The 16,982-nt window shown below is 34.5% G+C and overlaps 1 protein-coding gene across 2 annotated transcripts in view; it reads right to left on the reverse strand.

Annotated features, from left to right (window-relative positions):
* Positions 1–16,982, reverse strand: part of CALCRL (calcitonin receptor like receptor) — a 103,719-nt gene that overhangs the window by 52,673 nt on the left and 34,064 nt on the right. The gene's annotated exons all lie outside the window — the stretch shown is intronic.

Below are 16,982 nucleotides of genomic sequence, written 5' to 3' on the forward strand. Positions count from 1 at the left end.
ACTGATTTTCCCATTGTGGGCATAATTAGCCATTTTCCGGTGATTTTAGTCACCCTCTTTTTATTTGAAAGAGGCAAGCGGCCAAATCTCAGCCCAATTAGCAAAAGGTGGAAGGGAGCCTGAAAAAAATGCTTTGTACTTGATGGAACACTCTCCCTCCAGGAGATCTAATATGGAAAGAATTAATTGCTCAAAGAGCACTGAAACAAAACACATCTTTCCAGCTCTTTGGAATAAGAGCTTTATACCTATTTTCCTTCCACAAAGTCAGGAGTCAAATGCTATGTGAAAACATGTCTTGTTTTGTTCTTCCCACCAACAATAAAATCAGAAAATATATAATTCTGATATAATTTTAAGTTGCATACCAGTCCATAAGCAAAGTTATGATATTCTTGTTACATTGAGCTTTCCAATCATTCTCAAAATAAAATTTATATGGCACCTACTAGCACATTCCAACTTTTAGGAGGTAGAGGAACTCTGTTGATACTGTCTGTTTAGCACATCTTCTTTATTGCTCTTAATAAAATGAACCTTTTTCCCTATAGAGAATCCATTCTCTCTGGTTCAAGTAAGACCTCCCTCTTGATCACTGAAGTAGGAACTGATTGAAATCTGGTCAGACTAGCACAATCCTCTGATTAAATTTAGCTTGGTCATGGACATGTGTGGTCCAACAAACACCACTGGAATTCTCCCTGGGACATTTGTATTGTTGTTATTAGGGAAGCTTTTTCTTTCTGCTGGGGTTGCAAAGCAAGTAGGGCATGAATATCAGACGATTCTCATGCATCCTTCCTATCATACAGAGAAAATGTTAAAAAATGTGGTCAAGTGAAGGCAATTAGCTGAGATTGAGGATTGGTGGAGAATCCAATAACATTAGAGCCCTTTAATTTGGCCATATTTGAAGGCAGATACAATTCTAGAAATCCTCACAAATTAGCCATTAAATTACGATTTATGCCTAACTGATTTATTTGGAGCAGTGTAGTGGAATAATCACTATGTGTGGAATAAGAAGGCTCCATTTTGCATTCTGATTGTGATTGAATGCCCTGAATATTCTTAGGTTAGTCACTTTGCTGGGTCTTCGTTTCCTGACCTGTAAAATGAGATGGCTTCAAGCACCTTTTCATCTTGTAATGTAGATATTTACAGATTGTTTTCTTTTTCACAAAAGAAGAACATCATCTTTTACACCCAAAGCACATTCCATGCCCAGCAAATAGGAGTTCAAAACTGACTTTTTTATCCAAATACATCTACGGAGTAATTTTTTTCTAAAGATGAAATAGTCTTAGCAGTATATGCTCTTGGATAATCCACAACTAATATGTACCTATGGCGAGATATTCATACCCAGCTCAAAAAGTAAATGCAACTCTTAGATGAAAACGTAAGGGTAAAATGTTTGTCACCTCGGGTTAGGCAATGGCTTTATAGATAGGACATTGAAAGCAAAAGTGACAAAAAACAAGTAAATTAGATGACATATAAATTATAAACTTTGTGTTCAAAGTATACTATCAAGAAAACGAAGAGACAGCACACAGAATGGGTGAAAAAAATTGCAAATCACATATTTGAAAGCAACTTATAGCTAGAATATACAAATAAAGCTTACTGCTCAATAATAAAAAGAAAAACAACCCAATTAAAAAATGGGCAGAGAATATATGGAGTCAATCTGAGTGTCCATCAGCAGATGAATGGATAAAGAAAATATGGTATAGACACAAAACAGAATACTATTCAGCCATAAAAAAGAATGAAATCTTGTGGCATCATGGATGAGCTGGAAGGACATTATGTCATGTGAAATAAGCCCAGAAAAGAAAGATGAATACTGTATGTTCTCACTCATATGCAGAAGCTAAAAAGTTGATCTCATAGAAGTAGGGTAGAATGGTAACTACTGGAGTCTGGGGTGGGTAGCAGGGAGAGAGTGATATGGAGAGAATGGTAAAAGAATACAAAATTACAGCTAGATAGGAGGAGTAAGTTCTGGTGTTGTATAGACTATGGAGTAAATACAGTTAAAAATAATTTATGTTTTCAAATAGCTAGAAGAGAAGATTTTGAATGCTTTGAACACAAAGAAACAATATAAGTTCGAGGTGATTGATATGCTAGTTACTTTAACTTGATCACTACACATTGTATGTATTGAAATATCACCCCATAAATAGGTAAAATTATTATGTGTCATTTTTTTTTAAAAATTGATGGGCAAAGGATCTAACAAATACTCAATAAGCTCATGAAAAGATGTTCAATATTCTTAGTCATTAGGAAAATGCAATTCCAAACCATAATAAAATACCACTTCATACCCACTAGGATAGATATAATAAAAAAGAGAGATAATAACAAGTGTAAGAAAGAATACGGGAAATTATAACCATCATATATTGCTTATAGGAATGTAAAATAGTGTAATCATTGATAAACACCTTAGTAGTTTTCTAAATGTTAAACATAGAGTTACTATATGACCCAGCAATTCCACTTTTAGTTATAAACTCGAGAAATAAAGACAGATATCCAAACAAATGCTTGCACATGAATATTCTTAGCATCATTTATAATAATTAAAAAGTGGAAACAGCTCAAATATTCATCAATTTGTGAATGGATAAACAAAATATGATATATTCCCTATAATGAAATATTATTTGGCAATAAAGAGGAAGGAGTACTTAATGCATGCTACCTACAGCATGAATAAACCTTGTAAACATTATGCAAAGTGAAAAAAGACAGTTAAAAAAAAGAAACATATTATATGATTCCCATTTATATGAAATATCCCAAATAGGCAAATCTATAAAGGTGGAGGAGCTATTGGGGGTTACCTAGGACTCAAGGAGTGTGGCAATGGAGAGTGATTGCTAATGGGTACAGGGATTTTATTCAGAGTAATGAATGTGTTCTAAAATGATAGTTGTACTACCTTGAGAATATATACAAACCATTGAATTGTATTCTTTTTTCCTTTATATTTTAGGCTCAGAGGGTATATGTGCAGGCTTGTTACATGGGTGTATTGTGCAATGCTGAAGATTGGGCTTCTAATGATTCTATTGCCCAAGTAGGGAACATATTGAATTGTACACTTTAAGTGAGTGTTCTCATGAAGTGTACGGGTATAGCTTAGTAAAGCTGTTTTTAAAAAAGTAAATGCCAAAAGGCCATGTGTATCTAAGGAAAGACTTAATGCTGATCATTTAGTCTTCTCTCTCACCTCTCCTGCCTTCTTTAGTTAAGAGACAGATGATATTCACATTGTAAAACAAAACACATCGACCAAAGAACCTGCCTAGCTAACACAGCATATCATGCATGTAAACTGTGAATTACTCCTTCAGTTGGATACATTATTTCATATTCAACAACAAATTAATTCTATTTTATATATATAGAACTGTTTTGATTTGAAAAACATACATTTTTCTTGAAATTTATTTTCAACAACTAATTTTTAATTCGTGCACAAAATATTGTCTTTCCTTTGATAAATAAATTTAAGTTTATAAAAATAACCATTGTACATAGTTGAGGGAAAAGATCTATATACATACTTAGAAAATTTCCCTTAATTTTAGATAGGATCTATAATTGTTTATCTTTTTCTCCTGTCAGTGATTTCACTTTACAGATTTTAATTTCTTATAGGAGTGGAGCACTGACAATTTACAAACAAAAATGTAGATATTTTATTACATTTGTGATTTCTGATATTTTAATTGTGTTACTACAAATAGAAACATCAAAAATACAAGAGAAATATTAGGAAGAAAAAATGTTGAACTTTGGTTTATTCTTGGAACTTGACCTAAGTTAGAAATTTTACATCCTAACTATACTCCTTCTATGGAGCTATTACATGGTGAAAGAAAACTAAAGATGGAAAAAAGAAATCAAGGAAAGAAGGAAGGAAGAAAGGAAGAAGGGAAAGAAGGAAGGAAGGCAGGAAGGAAGGAGAGAAATCAATATGTGTGTCTCAGGTAAATGCACACTTTAAAAATTGTTATTTTTATTAAAAGTAAATAAAATGTTGATATACTAAAATTTGTTTCTCTGGTGTGTCTCAATTTCTTACAAATACTAGATATAGTTCCATCTTAGTACCTTTTACTATATTAATACATTCATTCATTCAAACATTTATTTAAAACCTCATATGTTCCAAAAGTTATATTAAGTTCTAGGGATCCAGAAATGCTAAAAATTTCTGTTTTCAGAGATACTTAAAACTTTGTAGGAGTAGAATGATATGTACAAATATGAGTAATAAAGTATTATAGGTACTCAATTAAATTTTATGTGTCTAATTGATCAGCTGGAATGATGCATTTTACATGGAGGAAGTATGTTTGTGAGTGAGTGTGTGTGTGTGTGTGTGTATGTGAGAGAGAGAGAGAGAGACATCTACGTAGAGAATATGATATTTTTCTGGAGTGTGGACGTACCAGGTGCTTGAGAGATGCAGGATACATGAGATGAGAGATGAGGCTTTCCAGTAAGACAGAAAAGCAAATTAATGGTACTTTCTGTTGTACTGAGGAGTTTTGATTTAATGCTCTAGGATAGATATTTTCATTTTGAATATCTACTCTGATTTACTGGTAGTGGCAGCCAGAACTGCTACACTGAGCAATGTTAAAGTTAATCTAGTCCAGTGAATCAGAAAGAGTCTCCTGAGTCATTAACGATGTCTGCCATGGCAGCATCCTGAGAAGGAATGGCATGTATTCCATATATTTGCTAATGCTGTTGCATAAAATGAATAATAATTGTAGGAAAATTATGCAGTAGAGCCATATGACAAGATTTTCATTTTAGAAACATGAAATATGATGGTATTTGGAGGTGGGGCTTTGGGGAGATAATTGGGTTTAGACGAAGTGATGGGATTAACATCCTTATGAAAAGAGAAAGAAAGAGATAGGCAATCTCTCTCTGCATACATGCACCAAGGAGAGACCATGTGAAGATACAACCCGGAAGAGGGCGCTCACCAAGAATCCAACCATGCTGGCACCCTAATTTCAGACTTCCATGCTCCAGAAATGTAAGAAATAAATGTTTGTTGTTTTACCCACCAAGTCTATGGCAATTTGTTACAGAAGCCTTAAACTGGTATGAGGCAGAAAAATATTTAAAAGAGTTATTTTAAAAGGTTTCGTGTATAAGGATGTGAGAGCTTGGCAAGTGCAAGCAAAGTAAATGGATTCCTGAAATTCAATCATGGGTATCTGAGTGGGTTCCAATCACTACTATAGAGAATACCATAGAATAAAATGGGTGGTGGGGAAATACCTGAGTGCAGTTCTCACATCTTGAAGAAAAAATTGTCCAGGAGGGTTTTTCTGCACAGTTCTGTAGATCAGCAAAGGAGGGCCTTGAAATAGAAGTTTCACACCCATCGTCATAGGACACATTTGCAGTTAAAGAAAGGTGACATTTTGTTTGGAAAGGCAGTGTGTGCTAAAACATGTATTGGAATTGAATTATAACATATTTCAAAACATTCGTGTTTAAGGAATTCAAAGTTAGTAACAAGGTGAACTGGATAAAGGGCAGAGTTTGCTAGGTACAAGGAACTAAAAGTACAAAGGCATGGGTACAGAAGTGAGTGCAGCTGTGTAACTAGAGGTAAAAGGACAGGCCTGTGAGAAGCTTGAGGTCTCTGGGGAAATTAATGAGTGGAAACCTGGAAATGTGACTTCAGTCATTTGCTAGACAAAGTACCATGAAGCACTCTATGAACTGCTGTAATTTTACACATACCAAACGCAGCTTATTTTTAATCATTTACTCCTGTGACTAAGTCTGGGTTATAATTTAAAAATAGATCTTCCAGTGTAAAAGAAGTTGCACAGGAAGGAGATCCTTGCTGAATTAAGCTGTGCTTAAGTGAGAACTGCCGCTTAAGAACAACACGTTCCCTGTGAAAAAAGATGGCAAATCCATTTCAGTGAGCCTAACCTTTACCAAGTGCTATTATCAACTCAATTGTATGTTTTTTCCTGTTTCACAAACATGTTCCCAAAAGACTTTTAAAATAGCTTTCTTTCCTGCTAAATTGTTGTGCCAAGCACTTTTTCTGATTTGCACCCTTAACTGGACCAGGATGTGTTAAAAAAAATGCCCCGTCATGCTTGACAGAGTTTAATAGACCTTAACAACAACAGCGAAACATTTTCCTAACGTGACTGTCCCTCCCTCACCGAATCTTAAGATGGTGCATTTTTATCAAAATATAAAATACCCTGAAGAAACTAAAGAAGCAATAGTGTCTTAAAAAGTTACTCTATTAAATCAAAACATCTAGTGAAAAATCTGTCCACCAAAGTAAGATTTTGTTTTCCTAACAAAGAGAAAAATGTCACTACAGAAAATAAAGTTTTTTATAAAAGTTCAAATCATCTAAAAAATTAATGATATGAAATGGTTCCCTAGGTATCTTATAAACACTTTTATTATTATTATTATTATTTTTTGTAGAAAACACAACCATAACATCCTGGGGTCTATCTTGGTCATTTCAAAATGAATCCCATGCATTGCTGGAGTATTTTTCTCAAACTGCAGCTTGGCTCGTAGTTTACCGTGTGTGTCTGTCTTTCCAGTGAGGAGTTTCCTTACTAAATTCTTTCTGAGCTGCAATAACAATGGCAATCTCAAAAGAAAAAAAAAAAGACGACGAAAGTAAGTAAAAAAGAAACACCATCTGATGGACACTGGTGGAGGCTATGGCTAGAAAACTCACATGAATGAGGCTTTCTGGAGCAGGAGTCAGTATGGGTATCTGAATAGTATGCTGCTTTAGACAGCAGATAACAACAATGAAAAATAATAGCAGTAGGGACTTGTACCAGAGGAAAAAAAAGATAGAGCAGTAGAAAGCGAGACACGGGGCAGAGAGCACAGGTTTCACACGGAACGACTCTGAGTTTGGATACTAGGGTTTGGATACCAGCTGTGGAACTGCAGTATTTCCTAACTGGAATGCAGGCAGAAACCTAACCTGTAAGCTTTACCTTCTGTAGCTCTAAGATGGGGAAATACATGTCTCATAAGTATATTGTGGGGGTTAAATGTAATAACCCACACAATTCCATATCACAAGGACTAGGAAGTGATAACTGCTAAGTAAGTGGTGGTCTCTCCCCTGCAGCAGAAATGGAATGTCTTGGTTTGCTTTAATTGGCCTCAGTTAGAAGACTTATATTGTGAGTAAAATTATATGTGAACATTTAACAATGCCAACTTTCCCAGCTTTCTGTAAAGGAGGCTTTGTGAGCTCATGAACACATGGTAGGATTTTAACATATTTTAGCGTGAATAAGGATGGGCACTGTCTCCAAAATCACTTGTTTTCTCACCAATACTAATTGTCTCTGTATGCATAACACTCTGCTTTGTTACGGAGTACCTTTTAAATATATATTAACCTTCCCTTCTAAGAGTGGTAATAAACACCAGTGTTAAAGTCTCATCTTTTCTCATCATCCCGAGGACAGTATTGTTAAGGAGGTGAAGACATTTATGTCTTGTCACAAACACAGACTCTAAAATGACTTGTGTATTTGCATTATTACTCTTGATTTTTATTTGTTTCATCAATTCCTAGAGGAAGAGGAAAACCAGTGAAACTGAAGGTGTGGGATTCATTACCTGGAATTAGCACTCGGTTATTAGTTGGAGATAAATTTGTGCAAGGAGATAAAATGCAGACGGCTGAAACAGTAAGAAAGAAAAGCTTGCAGCCAGCAATTAAGCTTAGCAGAAAGTTTGTTAGTTTGGAGGAATGGCTGCTGTGTTCCTGAGATACTTAGTATGCAATAACTAGGGAAATCACTTAAGAAGTTTTGTCCTTATGAAGTACTTCCATTGGACTATTTAAGTCCTGTGTGTGTATACCTGTGTTGTCTGTATGTAGGGGTGTGTGTGTGTGTGTGTATGCATCCACATGTGCATATGTTTTAACCATTTGGGACAAACCAATGTTGTGTCTGTTAATATAAAATAGTACCAGTGTGGGGCTCTGAAGCAGTTGGGCTTTATCACCTCACTCAGAATGACTTGTCAAAACTTGACACCAGACCACCAAACCACCATTCCCAACCAACACAAAACAAACCAAACCAAACACAACCAAAAAAAAAAAAAAAACACAAATCTGATATGTTGTATGTGAAAAACATCAGTTCATCATCTAAAATTATTGTTTAAGCTCAAGAGCAATTCAAATAATTTCTTGGCTGTAATATTGCATATATTTTGTTTTAACTCTATTTTATAAAAATTATTTGTAAGCAAACATGTTCCTTGAAAAAATGGGAGTAAATGTACTAGTGTAAATGTACAGAATATTCAATACACATGTCAAATTTAAATTTCTACTAAATATCGTCATCATAAAACATATCTTAGGTGAATTCTGTCTCTGCAAATGTAGAACACCAGTTGCTGAGAAAAAGGGAAAGGCAAATAAATAAAGAAAATAAAAGAAAAGGAAGTATTGAGAAATCTAACTGTATATTTTTATTTTTATCTATTTTTATCTATGTATATGTTATTTTTATCTATGGTCTTTGTAACTAACCATTCCTGGTAATGCTGTGGTTGGTACTCAAAATAAAGATCCAATAATTGTTAGAAAAAAGATGTGGTTTGGTCACTTTTTGCTGTGTACATATGAGAAAGAGACAAAGAGACAGAGAAAGAAAAAGAAGACAGAACGACAGTCTTACTTGGTTTATTTCCTACTAGAATAGGAGTGATGGAATCAACATTATTAAATACACACAAATTAAAAACTGAAAAATCTTTTAGATGTATGAAGAACAGAATTTTGGAAAAAATGGAGCTATTTTGTACAATAACGCTAGTAGTGTTTGTGAAGTCTACCATCTTATCTTTTTAGGACTTAACTATCATTCCCAAAAAACCTTATTTGAACTCATAACTTCTTTAGTTTCGCTCCACCTTATGCCTACAGCACAAATAGGCTGAATGTGCCTTTTGTACGTGCCTTCTAACAGCACACTATCACACTAGATAAAGTTAGGTCTGTTTTTGTTTTGTTTTCTTTTTTATCTTCCCCACTAAAGGTAAAAGCTATTTGAGGGCATTGCCTTTTTAATCATTGGGATTCCCCAAGGTATTGTCTGGTATTCATTAATCTTCATTAAGTTTTTTAATGAATAAATACATGAAATAATTATCCATTACAAATATGCATCCATAGTGATGATAATTAACATTGTTTTATACTTTACGAAGTCTGATCACAGTAAAACCCACGTATATTTAGGGAGAATAAAGACTGGTTAAGATCATTTGTTTTGTCCGTTTGTAAAGTAAATAAGGAAAAGCACTTGAACTACTCAAAGGAAGTGTTTTCTCACATTTTTGAAGAAAGCAAGCAAAAAAATAGTAGGCAATAATAATATTGTGGCAGTTAAAATGGGAACATTGTAAACAATTTCAAATGAATTATTTCTTTTAATTCAGAAATAATGCATATTCAAAATTTTAGTAGTGCATTTTCGCCTATTAATCTTAGAAATTTGTGCTGACATTGACTTTTATATTACGAGAGAAAAACTTCAATTTTAATAATACAAGAATGAAAAGTCTTTGGGCATAAGGTAAGGACTGCTGTGCAGTGAAAGATAAATATACAAAGCATTGACACTAAATCTTTCTTTAGCAACAAGTACATATTTAGGTAACATATTGCATTTAAAAAATTCAAATAGCACTACATTGAATATGAATAAATCCAGGTTCTAATTTTAACTAAACCTGGGGATTACAGAGGAGACTGAATTGAGGCTGGTTCCAGCAGCAACAGGTGTGATTCTAAGACTTCTTTTGCATGGTGCATTAAGCTTTGCTAATGTTCCCACCTCTATATGTTAACTTTGTTTCTGACACTAAGCAAACTCTAAATAGTTTGAGCAAAATCACACCATTTATCTTTTGGTGGCCTCAGATTATTTTTACTTAATTTGTAAAATAAGATACTAGACTAGATTCTCAAGGTCCTTTTTGTTCTTTAATTCTATCATTCTGAGGGAAAAAATGTCATTACCATTACATCCAAGACATATATATTAATATAAATACATTAAGTATTGAAAGCCAAAGTTAAAAAAATAGAAAACCTTTTCTGGTTAATTTACTTCAGATATACGTGAAACAAAATATTACAGTTTGCAACACAGTGCTATTTTCATGTTTATTTATATATTTATGAAACATTTTTGGATTTTGTTTTCAGCTAGGGTGAGGTTTTTCTTTCTCCTTCCAATCCCTTATTAATAAATGAATAGGGCAACATTCTCAGAAGCATGACAGTATATATTAAAGTTTATTTAAAACATTATTGAGAAATAGAGAATCTAGAAATAAAACCCAATGATGTTTAATATGATGTTCATAAAATTATATTATGTACTACATATCTTTCCTTTAAAACATTACGATGATACAGAAGCCTAAATGCCTATTGCAGAAATAAATAAATGTATTTACTCTAACCTTGTGCTAGAGTCCTCTGTTCTGTACAGAAACTAATAGTAAATAATAAAACCCCCTTCTATGGCTGGTTTTGTTTTTGCTCTTGGGATAACTAAGGATTTTAATTTTATTGTAATTTATGTACAAATTCTCACATCTCAGAAAACCTACCAGGAAAATTTTAATGAAATAAATTAAGTAATTTAATAACTGTACAGTGGAGATAATTATATTCCAGCCAGAGTTATAAAATAGCTACACCAAGAAAAATAATATTTATAAATGCAGTTTTTTAATCATTTTATTCCATTCTCCTTTTCTCTGTGCTTTCTATAGTCACATTGTGCTGTATAGTATTTTATAGAAATATAGAACTTGCTTTTTTCCTAAAAATAAGTAGCAATTACATTTTAAAGGGAGCATGAATAAATTAATTCAGAGCACATAAAATGTTCACAACTACTCTTGGTTAGAGGTCTGAAGTCTTTCCTTCTTCTTCCCTTTCTTTCTTCCAACACTGTAACAGTCCTTGTGAGCTTTTTGTAAAGAAATCTTTTACATGTGAATGCAGTTAATTGACTCCCTTTACCAAATAATGATGGATAATAGCCTTGGTCTCCCTGGGAAAGTGTTTACAACATCAAGTCATTTTTTTTCTCCTTCCACTGGGTCAGCCTTTCAAATATATTTGCTTTGATTCGGGGAATAACCTTAGTAGGGTGTCAGGATTTCTCTCTGGATCAATAAAGGAAACGTTATTAAGATCTAAACATCTGTCAGAAGATATTTATGAAATACTTATTTTCTGATATTTTCTTTCTAAAATACTAGGCTCAAATAACTGTAGGCAAAAGAAATTTGGTACAAAATATTTGAGTTTATAGAAATGTAAGTTTAGTGCCATGACTGCATACACCATTGAAGACAGCAACCGTCCAAAGCATAACCTGCAGTGAAATTATTAAATGTCATGCTGTACCTTGGAAAAGTTTAACTTTATTCACACATTCAACAAATGCTTATTGAGCCACTGGTATGTGCCTAACACTTGGCTGGGTGTTGGGAAAATAATGGTGAATAAAAGATTAGATGCAGGCCCTTGTGAAACTATAATAGGGGAGACAGGTATTAATCAAATATTCATACAAATTCAAAATGACAAGATAGTCCTATGAAGGAAGAAGATGACCTAATCTGGAGCATTAAGGATGGTTCCCCAGAGGAAATGGTATTTTACTCACTTGATATCTGAAATTTGAGTCCTCATCGACTAGGGAAAGACTGGAGGTGGGACAAGGAGAGTTGATTTGGAGGGATGAGAAAAACATAAGCAAATGCCTTCTATGGAAAGGAATGGAGGGCAGAAGGCAAGGGAGAGAGCTGTGTCAGGTGAGGCTGTGGAAGATGCAGGGACCACACTAAGCAGGGAGTTAGACGACTTGTTAAAGACTCTGGCCTTTGTCTTATTACACTGGCAAACCTGTGTTTTCAGTAGCTGACCAGAAAATAGGTGGTTTAGCACTGAGCAACAAAAATCAGAGAGAAATGGGTTAAGAAGTGAGGGTGAAAACAAGAATAAGGAGTTCCTTTGAGATTTTGGTTTTGTAAAGTCAGAAAATGGGGTATAGTGGTGGATGTGGGAGAATCTGTAGGGTAGAAAGAAGAGTTTTGTTTTTGAATGAGAGTGACATGAACATTTTAAAATATTAATGGGGGATCCATTTGAGTGGAAGAGTTTGAATGTATTAAAAGACATCACAGATATTCAATTTTTTACCAAATTGGAGGAAATGAGGTACAAGGCAGCAATGGCAATCTGTTTTACAGAAGAGAGGAAATATCTGCTCTACTTCACAAGTTGAGAAAGAAAGAAAAAAAAAGGACACTGATTCTGATAGGCTTATAGGTGTGGAAATATGCAGGTGAGGGAGCTGTATTCTGTAAACCTCTTGTTTTGAAGCACTGGCTGTTGAGAGAGAAGGGAAATATGAAGTGGGTGTTAGGGTTTTGTAGAAAGAACAGAAGGTTTGAAAGCCTGTTTTAGACAGTGGAGAAAAGTATTGACTAAACCAAGTAGGATTTCTTTGCAGGGAATAAACTGGTTTGAGCTAAGTTTAAAGTTTGCTGGTGGGTGGGTGTAACATCAGTTCCACAGCCCACAGGGGAAGAATGTTAAGGATGAAGAAGAGCTGAAGGTGGGATCAGGGGATCATGAGGTACTATGGCTCAAGACAGAGGTGCATGTGGGCCTTGATAATCTGTGCCTTTGTACTTTGGGATGAGAGCATGGTTGAGGTAGTCTCAAGAGGCTCAAAGTGTGTGTGTGTGTTGGTGTCGGGGCAGGGGGCGGGGAGAGGTAGGTGGGGCCACAGGATTTAATGGGATTTAAATATTTTATCTGGTGCATTATCCTTCCGACTTTTATATAAAAGAATAAATAAAAGACATTATTTTGTCTGGTGGGTGACAGAAGAAGGAATTGCATGAAATAAAAATCAACTTCAATTACTCATGAAAGCTTTAATAGTTGGAAACCTTGCTAACCAAATTTTCTCTTTTAAATGGTACCCTTTTTACTTCTTGAATTCAGATCTCCCTAGAAATACTGAAAGAAATGTACTGAAAGCACATGGAGAAAAAAGACAGTTGAGGTAATCTTAAAAAAATTAATATAAACTCTATCAAAAGTTGTAATAACTTAACATTATGTAATATCTCTGTATAACTATAAATAAGACTACTGTAAATACTACTAAATTGATTCTTGTTCATGAGTGTATGTACTAACCATGTTGATAACATTATCTGCTACACCTAAAGAGTTTTTAGGTGAAACAGCCTCACACATTGCTATAGTTGTTTAGTCAAGCAGATCCCTTATCCAACAGCAGCAATATATAAGGTAGCAAATGACCCATGGTATGATTTAGTGTTACAAGGATGAATTTGAGCCAGTTTAAATCTCTTTCAAAATTTTAACTGAGAAAAAAAATTATTTAGTGATGGATCATGAAATGGGATACCTAGATAAATGCTAAGATGTAGAATTGGTGTCAAAACATAGGATAAAGGATACAGAATCAGGGCCATTAAATATTATGAGGTATTGTGACAGAGACAGGAGAAGCAGATAGAAGGATAAGCCAGGGAAGTAGGGGGTGTAGTAAAAAGAATTACATCCTGCCTGTAATCCCAGCACTTTGGGAGGCTGAGGCGGGCGGATCACGAGGTCAGGAGATCGAGACCAGCCTGGCCAATATGGTGAAACCCCATCTCCACTAAAAATACAAAAAATTAGCCAGGCATGGTGGCGGGTGCCTGTAGTCACAGCTACTCGGGAGGCTGAGGCAGAAGAATGGCGTGAACCTGGGAGGCGGAGCTTGCAGACTGCACTCCAGCCTGGGCGACAGAGCGAGACTCTGTCTCAAAAAAAAAAAAAGAATTACATCCTGTGTGCAGAGAAAGAATTAGCACCTTTCTAACGAGAGGCATTAAGGACAGAGATGCAGAGGAGGAACAGGGATCTGGAACAGTAATGGCACAGGTTTAATGGGAGTGAAGTTACTGAGAGAAGGTCTGCCTGCATCCTTCCAGTTTTAGAATTGAGTTTCAGTCTGCGTGAGATACTGCTCTAAATCTTTCCTGATTTTCAGAAACATTCTTACATTTCCTATTTCCACTAGTCAGGATAGCTTGAACGGGTGTCATTTCTTCAAATCCATAGTCTGTGTGGAATGTTCATTATTTTTCTCTTGAAGTGGCCCAAAGACAAGAGAAATGATCCACAGGGTAGACTTGGAACTGAGTACTGAAAAGGGGGCTCAAGAGCATGGGCACCAGTCTCATTATGGCATCTGACTTGGGCAACCTTTGCAAATTCGCTTATCTCTCTGACTCTTTTCTTTCCTCATCTATGAAGTTAAATATTTAAGCGAAATGATTTCTGTCTCCCTCTAATTCTAACTCTTTCTGGTTTCACACGGAAAATCTCATGTTTATTGTATTAAGCAGATCTTCATAAAATATATGCCTGTATCTGGAATTTAAATCATAGACTATTATCTGAATTATTCAAGCTAAGGGCAGCCTCTGCTTGACATACTATTTTAAAACTTTTTTTAAAAATAGCTGGTGGAAGATACAAGTGTGAAGAGTGAGAGTTGAATCAAGCCTCAAGGCCTTAAGGCTTAATCTAATACAAAATGGAATATTTAAATACTGTAAATGGCTTTCAGGTTTTAAAGCCTAGGACATCTCAAAATATTTGTCCTTTGGTGACTAATTCCACATATATCAATAACTAATTAGTTTTTATTGATTATTTTATCTCAACTGGTCCTATTATAGTTACTATGGATCATAAATATGCTTTGTTGATTGTTTTCTCTCAACTAGTACTATTAGAGTTGCTATGGATCATAAATATGCTTTGTTCTCTGCAAACTTGCAATTTGTGAGGAAGACAACATAAGCATAGTAAGCATTCAATTTATTGGTATATAAGGATTTATCTCTGTACGTTTTCAGGGAAGGAATTATCAAAGAAGGCTGGAATGCTTAGGGTTATGGAAATAGAAGCTCCAGGGAGAGGGGAAATCTAAGCTTGCCCTTAAAGAAAATGTAGGAGAAAAAGAGACAGAGGGAGAGAAAGAGAATTCTAGATAGAAGAGGTAACATGAGCGAAGACAAAAGACAGGGAAAAAAAGAGTGAACATCACATGGGCATAGCACTTACATCTGAGGATTTCAACAAGTCTGAAACATTCATTGTTTTCTTTGATATCATATATAATTATATGTGATAATTATCAGCTGTTATATTTTAAACCTTGTAAGTGAATCACTATTTTTATCTGACTGTTGCTCTATCTATAACTGTTATATATTTTACCAGTTAATGTAATTATATCTTCCCTCCCATATGAGAAAAGCAAGAGAATGCGATAAGACTATAATAGAAGACATTGTAATTTACGTGTCAAAAAGACAAACCTAGGGGAAGACTAAGTCCCCAGCAAACGATAGAAATGATTCTTTCATTTGGCAATTCTTATAGAAAAACTCTGCAAAGTAATTGTTAATGGCCTGACCTTGAAATAATCCTCTTTATTTAAACTATAACTTGTATGTTGACAGTACAAGGGCTGGCACACAAAAAACTGTGATTTATATTTCAGTAGATGTAAAATACCAGAGAGGGAAATCCAGAGTTGCTTTGGTCACATTTACATCTTAAGGGAAGTGAGAGTTATTTGGCATTTGCAAAGACTGGAAATTTGCTTCTAATTATGGAGCTGGACATTGATTGAGGCTGTATTGTGTTAAGCTATGAATGTAAACTGAGGCTTTCTCTGTATCTATGTAACTTGGGCAAATTATTTTACTCCTCTAGACTCAATATCTACATAAATAAAATGTGGATAATAATATTATATTTCATTTTATATCCTATATGTGACTATTACTTGACATATTGGAATGAGGAGAACTCAGAACATTTTCTGGCACACAACACTCAATAAATGTTAGGCATTACTATAATGAAAATTTCATATTGGATATCATTACCTGTCATCTAACAGGAGGAAAGGAAAGCATCGTATCTAAATTGGGACAGCAACATAATAAATATTTTATTTATGTGCATATTTTATTTGTAGGCCGGAACCTTTTGTCTATCATGTTTTATTAGGATGTGAGTATGGGAAAGGCATGTAATTAGAGTTGCCTAAGAAAGTTAATTTGCAAATTTTTATCTAAGAAGGTTTCTGAATTTCTCAATAGTAGTCAACCCTACTCCATTCTTAATTATAAAAATAACTTTAAATTTAAAAAGTATAAATGCATGGCCACATTTTAAACCCATCACTCTCACGTCTTAATATAGGCAGCAGCATGTCATACTGAATTTATTTAAAATTCACTTTGCATTAAGAGGAGTTGTAATTATTAGCTGCCAAGCCTGGAAGAGATTGAAAACATAACCTTTCTTTTTCCATAATATAATAATGCCTAAACTCAAAGTATATATGTGAATCTTGGCTAAAAAATGACATCTGACTGGCATCCTATTCATGATATGCCATCTTCTATCTTTATGCCAAATATACAGTGATACACAGAAGTTGAAGAAAAACTTATGGAAATACTGACATTGAAGACAGATTTTCCTAGGACTGTAGAGGCATTCTTATTAATGTGAAACTGGACTAAGAAACAACCAGTGTCTACCCACCAGACAAACATTGGCACACACATCATCCCAAATTTACTATTTTCTTTGAATCTCAGAGCACTGAGCTGTGCCACCAGAAAATTATTTTTTTTTTAAAAAAGGTAGTCTATTTTTTTTCAAATGTTTTTCCCCCATCCATCCAGAAAATGAATTTCCCAGAAAACAAGAAATACATTTTGTTTGTTGATTGATTTAGTTGGTTAGG

The sequence above is a fragment of the Pan paniscus genome, chromosome 13 (genome assembly GCF_029289425.2).
Source record: "Pan paniscus chromosome 13, NHGRI_mPanPan1-v2.0_pri, whole genome shotgun sequence".
Taxonomy (NCBI): domain Eukaryota; kingdom Metazoa; phylum Chordata; class Mammalia; order Primates; family Hominidae; genus Pan; species Pan paniscus.